Source organism: Tamandua tetradactyla, chromosome 3 (genome assembly GCF_023851605.1).
Source record: "Tamandua tetradactyla isolate mTamTet1 chromosome 3, mTamTet1.pri, whole genome shotgun sequence".
In the NCBI taxonomy this organism is placed as follows: domain Eukaryota; kingdom Metazoa; phylum Chordata; class Mammalia; order Pilosa; family Myrmecophagidae; genus Tamandua; species Tamandua tetradactyla.
In genome coordinates, this window is record NC_135329.1 from 198173390 (window position 1) to 198189840 (window position 16451).

The 16451-nt window shown below is 42.7% G+C and overlaps 1 protein-coding gene and 1 pseudogene across 2 annotated transcripts in view; one reads left to right on the forward strand and one right to left on the reverse strand.

Annotated features, from left to right (window-relative positions):
• The window catches only part of SGPP2 (sphingosine-1-phosphate phosphatase 2), a 144521-nt gene that overhangs the window by 63867 nt on the left and 64203 nt on the right, over nt 1-16451 (forward strand). The gene's annotated exons all lie outside the window — the stretch shown is intronic.
• Nucleotides 14027-16067, reverse strand: LOC143676584 (protein DBF4 homolog A pseudogene; annotated as a pseudogene).

Consider the following 16451-nt stretch of genomic DNA (forward strand, 5'->3'; position numbering starts at 1 on the left):
GAACTCTCCCTTAAAAAAATAAAGTCAATTTCATTTGCAAAGCTGCATTCTTGAATGAATTCAGTTTTCATAGCAGCAAGGCTGGCTGAGCCTCTGGGCTCTGGGTGCCTGCATCTTCCCTGCCCGCTGCTCGTCAGCCCTCCAGGGTGAGGCATGAGGAGCCTTAAATTCTCCTCCAGCACTCCTATAGCTTCAGGATGGGGAAGGAGAAGCTTTTCTCTGCTCTGTCTATTTGCAGCTGGAGAGGCCACACTTTACTTTGGTCTCTGGAAGTTTCTGGGAGTGTCTGAGCTACAAGACAGTCCTGCTAGCCTAATGGCAGGGCTGGAACTTCCCCAGAGCACCCTGTGTGGTTCTTTCTCCCCAGTGGAGGCGGCCCAGGAAGGTCTCTTTAGGCAGAAGGCCCAGGTGGCTGGAGACCAGCTTTGACCTGCAGCCCTTCCCTTCCCTCTGTGGCCACCTGACTCTGGTCAGATCCGTCTGGTCCCGGAGCTGCGTGGGCATGTGGCTGGTCTGTGCTGCGTTTACTGCAGTGGTGTTGGCATCGGCCAGCTGAGGGTGAATCTGGGAAACTGAGGCTTCCAGGCCCCTCAGACCCCGACTCTGACTTCAGGGGCACTGGTCCTCACCCCCCCAGAGCTCCCCATCCTGGCTGAGCAAGTCCAGCTCTTGCTGTGTCTCCAGTGGGGCTGAGTGGAGGGCCTTGAATAAATAAGTTGCAAGGAGCCACAGTGTAACTGCTTATGAATAAATAACATTCTAAAATTCCTAAATGTGAGCCATATGTAGCTGTGCGGGCACACTTGCACGGTGCCTCAGATGAATGGCAGCTGTCCAGGAGAATGGCCCCAAGTATAGTGGTAGCTGGCATTTACTGAGTGCTGACCATGTACTAGACATGGGCTAAGGCCTTCATAAAAGACCTTTATAAAAGTTATTCAGTGAAGTATAGGCACCATCATTATTCCCATTTTAAAGAGTAGGAAACGAGGCAAGAAGTCAGCTGAGCTGATAGAGGCATGAAGTGATAGAGCTAGGATCTGAACTCAGAGCTGTATCATTTCAGAATCCAAGTTAGTAAGCACTGTTCTATGCTCCAGCTTTTTTGGTGGGTTAATTGTGTTCATTTTTTTCCCCCTCATTTTACAAGTAATAAAACATATGAGTAAAAAGTTGAAGACGTAAGAAAGAAAAAAGTTTTCCCTAAATCTTACCTCATTCATTGGTTTGAAGGTAATTCTCCATTTCCTCCTTCCCACCCTCCCTTCCATCTAACCTAATCTAATCTAATCTAATCTGTATATCAGTTTTGCAATGTTTTATTACAATATACCATTTATATACTGCTTTCTGGTATAATGGTTTAGTATAAGATTAGACATGTAGTTCATGGTTAATATATTAAAAAGACAGGGGAGTGGTATTGGGGATAACTCATGAATCTTAATCCAAAAGAAATAATTGAATCAAAGAGTGATTTATCTACTTTAACAATTTGGAGACTTGGAGTCTAATCTGGAGTTTACTGATAACTAGCCACATGTGTTTATTTCCTGGCCTCATTTGCAGAGTTGAGCAAAATGACCACAAGTTCCCTCCCATTTTAGAAGTTTTATGATTATTAAAAATATTGCTGGTGATGTGGCTTTTAGGATATCAACGTTTGCAGTCACGTGCTGTGGAAGCAGATTTCCCCACACCTTGACTGGGTTGTTTCCTGCCAGTTGCCTTGGGGTTCGCTGTGCTAGTGAGAGCAAGTGATTGCTGGGGTTTCCCTGCGGAGGGGTTCCTTAGGGAGGGCCACTGGATGCACCCGGGGGAATCACTTGACCTTGGAAATACAAGCCAAGGGACAGTATTTCAGTGAGGGCTCTGAGCTGTCGTCTAGGCACAGAGATGGGGAACATCAGCATAGAAGCCTCCCTTTTAGCTTCGCTCTGTGTGTGCGCGCACATATAAATCCGTTGCATTGCATATGCTCAAATTTAACTAGAAAAAGATGTGTGGTTTTTTTTTTGTTGTTGTTCCTTTTAAAATTAAATTTTTTCTGGCATTCACAGGCACTTAAATCAGAAGGGAAAAAATGTTTTGTTCAATTTGAAAATGCTTTTCAAACACACAGCAATTTGACTCTGAGGATGGGGGAGTGACATTCTAAAGGTTTTTTTCCCAAACGCTCTAACTTGGAAATTAGCACATTGTGAGCAGAAGTAAGCTTGCTTCCTTTAAAAATAATACCAGTAAACAAATCTAAATGAGAAAAATAAGAGAGCTGATTTCTTTTATTAGGCCTTAATAGAACATCTAAGCAAAAGAGAAAAATGAACCCTGGGTTGAATTTTTAATAAGGTTGATTATAAATGTTTGGAAATGGATAGAGGTGATGGCACCACATCCTTCTGAGTGTAATGAACAGAGCTGAATTACGGGCGTGAACGTGCTTGAAAGGGGAAGCTTAGGGTCCTGTATGTCACTAGCAGGAAAGCTGGAGATGAAACATGGGGCTGTGTGACATAATGAATTCTGTTGTGGATGATGGTACAAATATAAGAATGTTCTTCCATTTACTAGAGCAAATGTGCATTGCTTTAGAAGGTGTTGATAATAGGGTGGTATATGGGTAAAAAATACAACCAATGCAACTGTAGACTATAGTGAACAGGAATATTTTAACTTTCTTTCATAATTGAAACAATGGTACCATACCAATGCTAAGTGTCAATAATAGGGAGGGATAAGGGGTATGGGGTTTTCCTTTTTGGAGTAATAAAAATGTTCTCAAATTTATTGTGGTGATGAATGTACAAGTCTGTGATTACACTGATCGCCACTGATTGAACACTTTGGATGGATTGTATGGTGTGTGAATAAAACTTTTTTTTTTTAAGTAGCAACCCCGTATTAAAGAAGAACTCTATAATTGGTTGCACACCTGCAGCGGGGCCTGTGGCTGGAGACGGTCCTTCCGGCCTGACGTCATGTCTCCTGAGGGATCTGTCCCTATCTTACTACCAAAGGGTGTGCTGCATAAAATAAGCAGAGGTGGAGCAATTTTCAGGGTCTGTCTACATAATTGGGGAAAATATTTAGTTGGAAGGGGTGAGCTGAACATCTCCATCTTCCTGTAGCTAATGAGGACACAAATTGCCTGTTTAATTAAACCCGTTAAAAAAAAATTAAAGGAGGGGGCAGTAGCATGGGGGCTCATTCATTTGGGTAAGCATTCCAGACAAACCAAATGTTCTTTGAGGCTTCACCTATTTGGGGATTGGATTCACAAAGTTAAACCTAAATTTGTGCAATGGAAAGCTTTGGAATGTATGTTACAGACTTGGTCTTATAATTAAAAACAACAACAACAAAAGACTAATCTATAAAGAATGTTTGACTGTTTGCCCCAGGGAACAATCAAGAGGGTGTGTTTTTAACTCTGAAAGGATTAAGTCATTAGAACTCTGTCAAGCTCCTGAGAATTCCAGAAAATCAGGTAGGTGCCTGTCTTTATTTAAAATGTCTCTACTACCTGGGAGGGTGTTAGGGATGTGCTAATCTGTTATGTACCTGTTTTATAGATGCTGGTTTTGAAAAAGTTTATATATTCATTAGAATTATATATTTAGGAAATTTTATATGAGTTATAAAACTATCTAGCACCTTCTTAGGGTGACAGCTGTGCATGGGATAGACCCTGGTTCATAAGATATAGGTGATGGTAGAACAGAGGTTTTGCAATTGAAATGATCTTTAAAGAGTCAGGATGAATGGATTTCCAAATCAAAACCCAGGCAATGGTAAATACTCGATGTGGGGCCCTTGGACATGCGTTACTCCTCCAACTTGAAATTCTGAGATTGTGTGCCACATTTAAACACTGGAGATTGAGTCACATGAGAAGATAAGCACAGTAATCTTTTGAAGGAGTCGCCTAAAACCTTTTCTGAATCGTGTATTTTTGCAGGCACCTTAACCGTAAGTCTTGTAGTTGAAACTTGTAGTTTTTTGGTTGGGGGTCTTGTAGCCACAGGCATAATCCATTAGTTATATTTAGTAGCACCCTCTTCCTCAACTATATATGGGTGTGCCACAGCCAGTCTGGAAAAAAAAATGTAAAGGAAGACTAAAATATCTTCAGCTGATGTCATTATACTAGAGTGTAACTGCTCTCATGCCACCTCTTCACTTCTACAGAGAGAACAGCTGGACATAAGCACACTAGAAGTAGGCAGTGTCGCAGTTCTGTATCCTAAAATATGGTGTCGGGAGTATGTAAATAGGAAAGAAGAATATAAGAATGATGACTCAGTCATTGTTTCTGAAACTATCAAAGAAAAAAGAGAAACTTGCCGCTGTGCAAATGGCATAGCACTTCCGAATATATTCTTATCTGAATCTAACATTAACCTTGTAGGGTATACTTCCTCACGCTGGCATATGCTGAAACCGAGGTTGACAGTGGGAACCTTCAATTATCTATCTAGATAGCAAATGTCAGAGCCAGGGCTCAACCACATCTCATTGTCAATCCAGCCTTCTCTTTTTCCTTCATACTATGTCAGACCCCAAATAAAGGATCTTTTCAAAAGAAATGATGAGTCTCTGAAGCGGCCCCAAAAGGCTGGGCTGTAGGAGGTAAATGAAGAGAGAGTATTCATGGATGGGGAAATGCAGTTCAAGGAGGTGGGCGAAACGATTGACTCATAAGGGAAATGACAGCAGTGGTTTACCCAGCAGCTACCAGCTGCCCACACCTGGCTGTACTTGGTTATTTTTCTTCCCTTAAGCCTCATGCTGAAAGATCCAGGGGTTTTCCTTAGGCCTTGTGTCAGCAGTTCAGGTAGCTGCCACCAGGTGATCCGCAGGCACCTGTGTGGTTGAATGCTCCTTCAAGGAGAGCTAACGGGGAGTGTTAGGGCACCCCCAGGAACAATCGCTAAGAAATACTGGGCAAATCTGAGCAGGATTTGAAGACATGTGAACAGTTGGTGAAGACTAGACCTCTGAATTTTCCTGTTTCATTTTAATGGAAAGTTTGCACCTTTTCTCTCTGCGCTGGAAGGTCTGGCTTGCCCTAGTATCTGCCTTTCAGAAAGCTGCTGATGCCTTTTCTCCAGCTTTCTCCTACCCCCAAGAGTTGCTGATGATTTGAGAGCCTGACCGGGTGCTGATTGGAGATGGCTCTTCCCCACGCCCTCTTTTCCTTCACGCTTTTTCCTGCAAATCAAATACCAATGCAAAAGAGAAACTGACTCAACAGGCTTTTGGAAAAGAGACAAGAAGGTGACAAGATTGGATTTTTACCTGAGCCTTGTGCTCCTGAAAAAGAAAACAATGAAGATAATCTCACCACCCCACCCCTGCACGGCTGTGTTCAGGTAAAGGACTCATTGCGACAACCCCCTTTCCCCAGAAGGCTCCATAGGATCCACCTCGACACCCTGGTTGGCCTATTACAAGGCTGGATGCAGACCCTCCGATTGCCCATTCTTGGTCCTGTGAATGATTACCCTAACTCTATACCCACTGACCAATCTGGGCAGAATACCTTGACTTGTCCAAATTTTAGTTACACTTTTCTCCTTCTCCAGATCCGTGAACTTTTGACCCACTTTCAGCCAGCAAACTGCCCCTCCTTAACAGTCCCACCTGAGAATGGGGTGACCTCAGGGTAAAGCCTGCTGGGATCCTTGCTCCCTGCACTGCCTTCACGCCTCCCTGTGAAAGAAGAGCCCTTTTCTGCCTAATCTTTTAGATTTTTGTGGCTCTCATGGAAGCCCTTGGAAGGATCCTTTCAAATAAGGTCTCACTTCACCTCCCACTGGAGCTCTTTTATATTAACAAAGGGAACAAGCACAGAGAATTTGGCCCCGGAGTACTTTGACTTCAATATGGTTCTCACTTTCAAAACTCGTTTTGTGGCAAAATTTCCTTTATGTTTACTCCCTTTCTGATTTCTTGCATTTTTGTGCACTTTATATATTTTAGAGAGGGTTTTCGCAGCATTAACAGGAAGCCTTGAGAATTTGCTCCAGTGTACCTCCATCTCAGCTCTGCCCACATATGTCACCTTGTTTTATTTTTTCTAATGAATAAGTAGTTCACAAGTAATTTGACCTTAAAGAGTGTTATATAATTTAAAAACAATATATGGAAAATCACTTTTAATTCTTTTAGGACACCCAGGCTGGTTTGAATAACACCATCAAGTATGTGTTCTGCGTATGTTCCAGCTAATTTAGTGACTTTTAACCAGTCATATAACCAGGTCTATAGTAATGAATCATGCAATATTTTTCTTTATCCCTGTAATTTATCTTCATTTCTTTCCTTCTCTGAAGAAGTAACATAGCATCTCACAGAACTCAGTTATCTCCTAGAGTACTGACTACAAGCTATAAACTCAAAAGTATTTACTGGTATAAGTGACTTGTTTACTTTTATTTCTTCATGATTTTGGTAGATTCAAAAAGCAGGACTTTTAAACCAAAACATCTAAATGATCTTACTTAATGCAGAGAAATGGAAAACAGAAAAGCTACAAAATATACACAATCAACTTAAAATAGTCCACATGTGAATTTTAAGGATCTTTATGTGGATAGCCAGGTACAACAAGGATGAGGGACCAGACGCATAGGAAAGAAAAATTGATTAGTCCTCACCGGGTCTGGAACAGAGAGGGGCAGCATGCCTGGCAGGGTCACACAGGGAAACACTGGAAACTCAGGCGCCTAGACCCAAGTAGGTGGGGAGCCAAGGTTACTGTGAACCTGGGAGCTGTGCCTGTTTAATGTTCTCTGGTGGAGCTCTAGTGGTTGGTCAAGCAAGACTGGCAATTAGGGAGTTTGTATTTATTTGCCTGGGCACGCTGCAGGCAGAGGAGAGAGAAGCAGTTTGTCTTGTATAACAGGTGCAGAGGTGGTCATTGACTGGACCTAAGAGAGGGTCTAAGATGCTGAGGCCTTGTGACAGTGAAAAAGTCCCTTTTATTTTAATTCACTGCCAGGTGGATTAGATCTTCACTTCACAGACTGATACTTTTCTAAAGTCCTAAGCAGAGTCAGCTTCTCCAGAGAGCCAGAGTTTGTGTGCTAAAGATTTATTCCTTACAAAATGCTGGTAATTTTATATCCTCAGCATTTCAAGACACACACCCTCAGTTCAGACCTGCTTCACCTTCACCTTTATTTTGCACTTATCTCATTAACCTAACCAATCTCCCTCCATCAAATCTCGTGCCCCTCAGTCCACCTTCCCTATGCATTTAAAGTGATCTGTCCCATATACAAATATGACCATGAACCAGCATCTTAAAATTACATAGAAGGTCTTTCACAATTCCCTTTGAAGATGCAGAAAGGAAATGCCCCCCAGGGAATCCGTTTAAAGGAAAAGCTGAGAGAGAAAGCTAGCATGTGCCTTCCCAGTTGACAGAGAAACCCCGAACATCATTGGCTCTTTCTTGAGTCAAGGTATCTTTCTCTGGTTGCCTAAGTTTGAATATTTTTATAGCTTTAGAACTGTAAACTTGAAATATATTAAATTCCCTTTTTAGAAGTTAGTCCATTTCTGGTATATTGCGTTCCGACAGCATTTAACAAACCTATACAGATATTGAAGGCCTGGAGGCATCATTCATTCATTCAACAAATAAATATTTTGAGAGTTGTCTGAATTGCCAGGCACTGTTCCAAACTCCGGACCCATTTTGGATTGTGGGTGGGACAGTCTAAATGCAGGTAGTGTTGAGTTTATCAAGCACAATAGAAGCAGGGTACAGGGATTGAAAGTAATGAGAGGAGAGGCATGCCACGGTAGATAAGGTAGGTGCTCAGAAAAGGCCTTCCAAGGAGATTTGGGCTCACAGCTGAATTTACTTATAACTTATTTACAACTCGCATTTAGATTGTGGCAAATTGAGAATTATTGAAACTTACCAACATTCTTGGTGATTGATTTCTGCATTTATTTGGAAACCAAGGTCCCCAAGAAGTCTAAATCGCCCTGCCAGCAAGCCTTTAGTGGCAATAGCTAGCTTTTAAAAGTTTAAGACCATTTGGGGGCTAGTCTTTTCCATCTTTAAAACAAAATGTGTACTATAATTCAAATCTGGTATGACATTCATCAAACGGTAGTTTAAAAAAAATACTTTTATTGTCAGCATCGTGTGAATCTCTGCCATACAGTGGAATCTAGAAATTGCAGAGTAATGGACGGAGAGAGAGAGAAGCATGGATGGCCCTGTTTGCCCTGAAGGCAGCTCCCGGCAGGCTCAAGTGAAGCCCATTAAAAAGGGTCCCAGGGAGGGTGTAGTCCCAGCCCTGTTTGGGCCGTGCTCACTGGCGCCCCCTCCTAATAGAGTTACACTCAATCACTCACTGGCCACATGGCCCCCTGCTCGCGTCCCCTCCCTCTGCCTGCCAGCCTCCAGCCGCCTTCCTTTGCTACCCGCAGTGGACAGCCTCGGGCGGGGCCTCCCTGGGATTCCTGTCCCTTCTTGCTGAAAGACTGGCCCAGCGTGAGGGGCCCCCCCTAGCCCCAGGGAGGAGGCGGCCCGTTCTCCTCGGCCTGGGAGAAGCGTGGGGCCGAGGCCCCGCTTTCCAGGAAGGGGAGGAGCAGGCCGACGGGAAGGAGGTAAGGGGCTGGGGGTGGGGGAGACGGTCCTTCCAGGGAGAGGATGGTTTTGATAAGATGAAAAGGAAACTTGATTTTCAGAGACGATGTCTACAACACCTTTTCAAATTCAGCGTAGCCTCCGTCTTCTGAATTGTTTCATCTGAGCGGGCGCGCACGCTTTGGCGGCGCCCAGCCTGAGCAGCCCGGAGCCCGGTGCCAAGGCGCCAGTGCCCAGTGCTCACCTCGCACTGTCTGGGAATATGTCTGAGCACTTTGGTTGGCAGAAAGCCACCCGAGGTGTCGCCAGCAGGCAGGATGAAACCCCAGGTTGACGAGAACTGTTTGTTCTGTTAACCTGGCAGCGAAGTGGCCACCCCCGAGGGCTGAGAGCCACCAGCCGAACCCCAAGGCCTCAGGCGCGCGCTCACGGCTGCAGGAGACTGACACATGGCGGAGAAGTTCCCTAGGAGAGGGGGGAAATGTTAGGCCAGGGGCCCAGATGTTTTCACAAATGAGAAGGGGAGAGGCTGGGTTCCCCTGGGTTCCTGTGGTGGGAAGGAGGGTGGCGGGAAGGGGGTTGGAAACATGCAGGGGCAGGGACGTCATGACCGTTTGGATCCTTGCTTTCACCTGAATGGCTCTGTGCTCAGTTTGGAAGGAAGAGAGGTGGTGACCAGAGAAAAAGGGGAGGAGGGCTGTGAGGGGGGGAGGGGGAACTGGTCGACAGCAGCTGACCTGAAGGCGTGGAGGGGGACAGTGTTCACAGTTCTCTGGAGTTTGGGACGGTTTTGGCACTCCCCCCCTCCCTGTTCTTGGCTCTCATGCTGATAGTTGTGTGCAACTAGTAGGAAGTTGACTTTGTCCGGTGGTGATAGTGAAGCCCATGGCGCTCAACTGGGAATGGAAATAAATGTATAAAGAAGTGGAAGAGTCCGCTTACCTCTTCCTCCAGATTAGTAGAGCAGATATGTGTTCAGGGCACCCTTCTCGAGGCAAACAGATGCAGCCTCATAAAATATGGCATCATCTATGTTGTCATAAATAAATTTTCTTCCCTACATCCTGTGATTACGGCTTCCATAATTTTATTAGTCTGAATATTGAGTTTATATTCTTATGCATTTCCTTAGCCCTCCATTTCCTTCCAAGCATCTTAACTGGTAATTTGGTTTGCTCATGGACAGCTGCTGGATAAAGTACCTCATCATGAAGCTCTGCTTTTCCCATGTCTGTGCAGTTGTTTTAGCTTGAGGAAGTATGATGGCAACGTCAGTCTTTGGAGACAAATCACACTTACACTTGAGGGTTTGGGATGATCATCTGCTGTTTTTATCACTTTTTAGTTCAGTGTTAAATTGATTACCACGTAGGAGAGGTAGAAAGATTCAGGCATTTGTGTAGCAGAACAAATCCAGACAAACTGAAAGTCCCAGAACTTTCACAAAGATCTTTAGGACAAGTAGTTCTCTAACAATGCTTTCACTGAGATTTGCCTCCAGCCGTGAATGCTCCTTAGATGTGGTTTCATCCCTCAGGGTTACAGCGGGAGTCGTGTGAGACTGTACCCTAAATCCAGACCCTGGCTGGTCCTGGGAAAGTCAGTTCTTTGTCTAGGCTGATTGTAAGGCAGAAACTGAATGAGTGAGGTTGCCCTAGCTTGACTGTTTGGAGTCTCTGATTGCTCCAGAAAGAAATTCTTTCACTTGGATGAAAGTCTGTCCAGCTCCAACGCCTCAGTACATGGAGACTTTCATAATCCTCAAAAGCTGTCTCTTTACAGGAAAGGACCCACTCCCACCAAATATGTAAGGAGAATCTGTGGTTGCCTGAAAACCCAGGTGTTCAGTGTTTCAACCTTCATCTCCAAATTGGTTTCATGTCTCTTAGGTCAGCATGATAGTCAACCCAGCCTTACCACAAGACTTCCACATAAATTAACACTGCCGTAGAATGACAGGCTGAGGGTGATGCATCCTTGTTTTCTCTTGTTTCAGGATGATTTCAAGACTAGACACTCTTTGAGGCTAGATATGTTTCAGGATATACTAAGATTGAATCCCATTTTCATGATACCTTGCTTTTTCCAACTAAAATTTCCCCCTGCAATTCATCAAAGTATGAGACATATTTCAGAAACCTAAATACTTTAGTCTACAGAGCTCTCTTTGTTTTCTTCAGGGGTATTGGTGGTAGTGGAAGTGAGAGGGGACAAGTTAAAATTTTATTTTTATGACTGAGCTTACCAGTACAATGGAATCCAAACATTGTCAAAGAAAAACCAAGATCTGTGAAAAAAGTTTGTTGGGCCTACTTCCTTTCTGGGTTTAGGGCATTTTGACTAGGTGGTCTTTCAAGGTTTCCCTCTGTCTTCCCCCTGGATATACAACATATGTCAGTCAGCCTGTGGTACTGCATGGTATCTTGTATAACATCATTTCACCTACTATTTTCCATACTTATTGTTACTCGGGGTACAACTTAAGGCTCTGTTTCGGTTTGCTGAAGCTGCTGGAATTCAATACACCAGAAATTGATTGGCTTTCAACACCAGGGTTTATTGGGTTACAAATTTATAGTTCCAAGGCCATGAAAATGCCCAAATTAAGGCATCGACAAGAGGATACCTTCACTCATGAGAGGCCGATCCCATCTGGGATCTGTTAAATGGGAAGGCACAAGGAAACGTCTGCTGGCCCTTTTCTCTAGGGTTGGTTTCCAGAAATGCAGTCTCAAGTCCAGTGGGTTCTTCTGGCTTCTACTGGGATATTTTCTTTCTCTTTGCATCCTTCAGTTGCTTTCGTCTATCTGCTCTCTGTGTCGGCTCTGAGGCTCTCTCTGTTTTCTACCTTTTATTCTTTTCATAGAGGACTCCAGTAAAAGGATTAGGACCCACTTTGAATTGGGTGGGTCACATTCCCAAAAGGGCCTACCCTCAATAGATCTGTACCCACAAGATTGGGACAGAAGAGTACGGCTTTTCTGGGGTGCAGTCTCAAACCAGCACTGGCTCCTTCAGAGCTAACTCAGAACACACCCAAGACCACCGCAGAGAAAGCCAGTCTAAGCAGACCTTGACATATCATTTCACTCCTGTTTAGCAGATGGCCAAAGGGCTTCTTCAACTTTAGGAATCCAGAATCCATCAATGGTAAAGCTGGTCTCAGAGGAGTTTGTTTTACTTTCCCATCTGTTAAAACAAAATGGCTTGGCTTACCAACGAGAATTTATTGGTTCACAGTTTCAACGTCTAGTAAGCTAGTTTCCTCCTGAAGTCAGTTTCTTCTGGCCGACCAGCAATTTCTTGGGAGTTTCTTGGCTTTCCTGTCACGTGGAAATGCACATGGGGTACCGTCTTTGTTCTTCTGGGTTCTGTGGATTTGCAGTTTCTGGCTGCTCCTGTGACTTCTCCTTTTGGGTCCAATTTCTTTTGCCTGTAAGGACTTCAGCCATAGTGAATCAAGGCTCCCCTCATTCAGTTTGGGTGCACCCTAACTAATAACGTCTTCAAGGGTCATATTTACCAGGACCAGGAGTGGGCACTGATTTTGCATCTTGTGGGGGCGTGATTCGATCCCCAAATCCATGATCAGAGCGGGGTGGATGTTTTAGACCGCATCACTAGAGTAGGCAACTTGAATCTTGTGGGAAGAACACTGGACATGGAATCAAGACAAATACATCTTACTCCTTGTTCTACTCTTCCCTGTGTGTGGAACCCTGAGCCCCAGTTTCTCTATCTGTGAAGTGAAGATAAAAACTTAGTTCCTAGGGTCACCGTGTGACAACCTGAGAGGCCAGCACGTGAGTGATCTGTAGCCTGGAAGGCTCCGTGCTGGGTCTATGGACTAAAATTTGCAGTCTGCTGAAGGAACTATGTAAGACTATGTCATGGCCCTCAGCAAAAAGAGGGGTGGCAGATAGTTTCTCGGATGCAAGTTCCACACTGCAAACCTGTTGGTTAGGAAGACAAGCAAATGGGATTTTGAACTAAGCCTGGGTTGTGAGCAGGTGCTGTGAGGATGGAAAACAAACTACAATTTGGTCTATGGGATTCTGACAGCATTTTATCTTCTTTAAGGATGAATTTCAGAATTGTAATATAAAAAGGAGATCTTTTCTTTTCTTTTTTTTTTCTGAGATTTATTTATTTATTTTTTAATTTAATTTAATTTAATTTTTTTAAATACCAAAAAACACATAACAAATGCAAACATTCCTATTTTGATCATTCCGTTCTACATATATAATCAGTAATTCACAATATCATCACATAGTTGCACATTCATCATCATGATCATTTCTTGGAACATTTGCATCTATTCAGAAAAAGAGATAAAATCAAAACAGAAAAAAAATTTATACATACCATACCCCTTACCTCTCCCTCTCACTGATCACCAGCATTTCAAACTGAATTTATTTTAACATTTATTCCCCCTATTATTTATTTTTATTCCATATATTCTACTCATCTGTTGACAAGGTAGATAAAAGGAGCATCAGACACAAGGTTTTCACAATCACACAGTCACATTGTGAAAGCTATATCATTATACAGTCATCTTCAAGAAACATGGCTACTGGAACACAGCTCTACACTTTCAGGCAGTTCCTTCCAGCCTCTCCATTACATCTTGAATAACGAGGTGATGAGATCTTTTATTTTTACTCTATTACCTGTTTGCTATTAGAGTTAAAATAATATAGAGGGGAAAGAAAGTGGTGAATTCTAGTTGTCACTTTTTTTTTAATTGGCAAGAGCATAGATTTTTATTGGGTGACATACCTTCAGTATTCAAGTCTACCCTCATGGGAAATGTGAGACCCTCTCGTCTTGGGGCTCTTCACATCATGAGTGATGAAGGATTCAAGTCCCTGGTAATAATTGCTTTGGATCAGTGTATAAATTATAAGCCATCATAGTTTTTTTTTTTCAATGATTATAATGTCGAGGTTGAGTTATTTTACATTTCTCCATGGGCTCTGTTTCCTTACTTGTACCCCCTCTATACACGTGTACCAGTGGCCCATGACAAGGGAAGACTCTTAAGTCCTCCCTTCTTCATGTGTCCTGGATGGAACCTGTGTAGTGAGGATGTAAGATTCTCAGTGTGTCAGGGGTAGAGTTGGGGCAGGGGTTCCTCAGGCCCAGCTCTTTGTCTTACACTTTTGCTGGGGTGGGTAGTCCCGGACTCTTTATTTTATTTTATTTTGAACATAGAAGACATAATAAGAGAGTCTTTAATATATATTCAACTTTGTAGAAAAACGCAAACACCTTTATTGTTAATATTTACATTCGGTTCTTTAACGAAGTTGGCAAAAAATTCTAAGAATTTTTATACATATTTATAAAAATTTCAAGAATATGATCCTTATTACTTGTGGAAAGTACAAACCGTTTAAAAAAAGACTAAAAGCCAGTGAATGTAGAAGTGGAAGGGGAACAGAATAACATTGACAACAGATCATTGAACTTTTCTTCTTCCCAAATATCTATAATATTACATGTGCCACTGTTTTCAGCAAAGCTTGTAAAGCCCCAAAATTCTGATTTTTCTTCACTAGTCTGAAATAAGTCCAGTAAAGGTTGCACTGGTGAACTACAAATTCTGTTTTCTTCTTGTGTAGCAAGAAACTCTGTTCTTTTATCTGATTTGGATAAAACCACATTTGGTTCCAGATTTTCTTTCTTACTTCTTCCTAATATTTTCACTTTCTGATGGATTTTACCAGAAGGTAAACTGTCCATACTCTTGGTGTCACAATCATTTGTTTCCATGAGAGGGCTGTGGGATGGAGTATTTGCCTGAATTGTTAGGTAATCTTGTGAACTGTTTATTGCTATCAGACCAGAACCACGACCAAATGTTGAATTAAGGTCCTTTTCCTTCAGATCCTTTACTGCAAAAGTCACAGAATCTGACTTTTGCTTCAGTTGGGATGCACTATTAATGAAATCAGAATATTGTATAGCTGCCGTAGCCCACATGGACAGTCATTTGCCCTTAGTTCTTCTAAGTCACTTTCATTTATGATGCATTTAGGTTCAGAAACATCAATAATGCATCCTTGTTTATTTTCACGTGAAGATAACGGCGTAAACTTCTGTTTTATGTCATTTTCAGCTAGATTTAATATGGAATATTTGTTAGTCTTTTTCTCAAGTTCTCTCAGTTCACTAGAAGGGCAGGGGGTGGGTTTTGACATAAACATAAATTTATGTTCAGGTTCTTGGGGCTCTTTACACAGGAAATTTTGCCTGATCATCTGCACGACTTTATTTTCCCTGAAGTCCTTCTGAGAAATACACTGCAGTTCTAGGTGCTCTCTTGGTTTAGTCTTCTTTGCAGTAACAGGAGAAAGGGATCCAATGCTGTATTTTATTCTTTTCTGTTTAGGCATGTTCCTTTCATATTCCACAAAATCAAAAACCAAGTTAGATACAATATCATCAACAACTTGATACTGGTTACTCTGTGCAAAGTTTCTGTGTTGCTCAGTTAAAAGATGAGTTTTGAGATCTTCATATATCTGCAAGCAACATTCACAATATCCTTTTTTTTTTCTCTCTTTCAAATGGAGATGAATTGGGGTACTACCATATTTATCACTATCAGTTTGGATTCTTAGTTTAACCGATTTTGCTTTTAGATGACAGATGGTTTATCCACATCAAATGGACTACAGGGTTTCTGAATAGAATGATTTATAAAAGCACGTTGATCAACTGAAGATAAAATGGCCTATAAAGTTGAGTCATATCTTCCACCTTTACAAAAGGCTTTTTCAGTCGACCTGTTCTTGTTTTCTGTGTAGTAGCTCTTTTCCCCATCAATATGAAGAATTTTTACTCCCCAGGATAAGGCATTTGATAATATACTATTTGAAGGAATAAAATCATGGTCTTTGATAGCTTTTTCAACTAATAACTTTCCTCTGCTTAAGCACACTGAGTCTGGAGCCTTAAATGAACTTCCATCATGGCAGGGATGAGGTGAAGTTGTTTCTGCAGTATACACAGATTCTGGACTTGGTATAGGAGAAATTCTACCCAAGGATTGTGCAAATTTAGCTTCCTTTTTATTTGAAATAAGCTGATATCTTTGCTGAGAAATTCTTCAACTGGCCCTCCAAGATCTTTAATGTCTTTTTGCAATTTTTCAGATATTGTGACAGAAGGTAAGTCCAGGTAAAATACTTTTCCCCAAGTAGCTTATATTTGGATTTTTCTCATTTGTTGTTACCAGTTTTCAGAGACTTCAAAGAAGGTCTGTTTTTTTCATTTTCGACTTGGATTCCACCCTGAAAATGTCCTTTGCTATGAATCCTCATGGCTCCGGAGTTCATGGCAGCCGCCCGGCACCTACATACTGGGTCTGGAGAGGGTGTTGCGCCGGGCGGCTGCGAAACCACAGCTCCCCCGGGTCTCCTAACAAGCCAGCTGCCTCTTCCCTTCCACGAGCCGCGGCCCCCACGCAGCAGAAAAGTTCCTGACTCTTGATCCCTGGAGGTCATATGGACATAAGGTCCCCCTTGCAGATGCTATGGCCTCGTCATCCAGGAAATAAGCTTGATGAAGTGGTTGTTCAGGGCAATGCTTACCCCATCATTGAAGGTGGGTCATCACAAAGACGACCACCATGTCCTCTGTATAGCTCAGGAGGCCCTGCCAGGGGGCTTCAATGCTCTGGTGCCTTTATCCAAGTGGTAGATCAATTCTACCCTTAGGGGTAGGGACTTGGAAGGCCACGTCAGTAAGCTTCCCATTCAGCTCAGGGATGACCTTGCATACAGCCTTGGCGAGGCCAGGAGGTGTAGGGACAGTGACCTGGGCA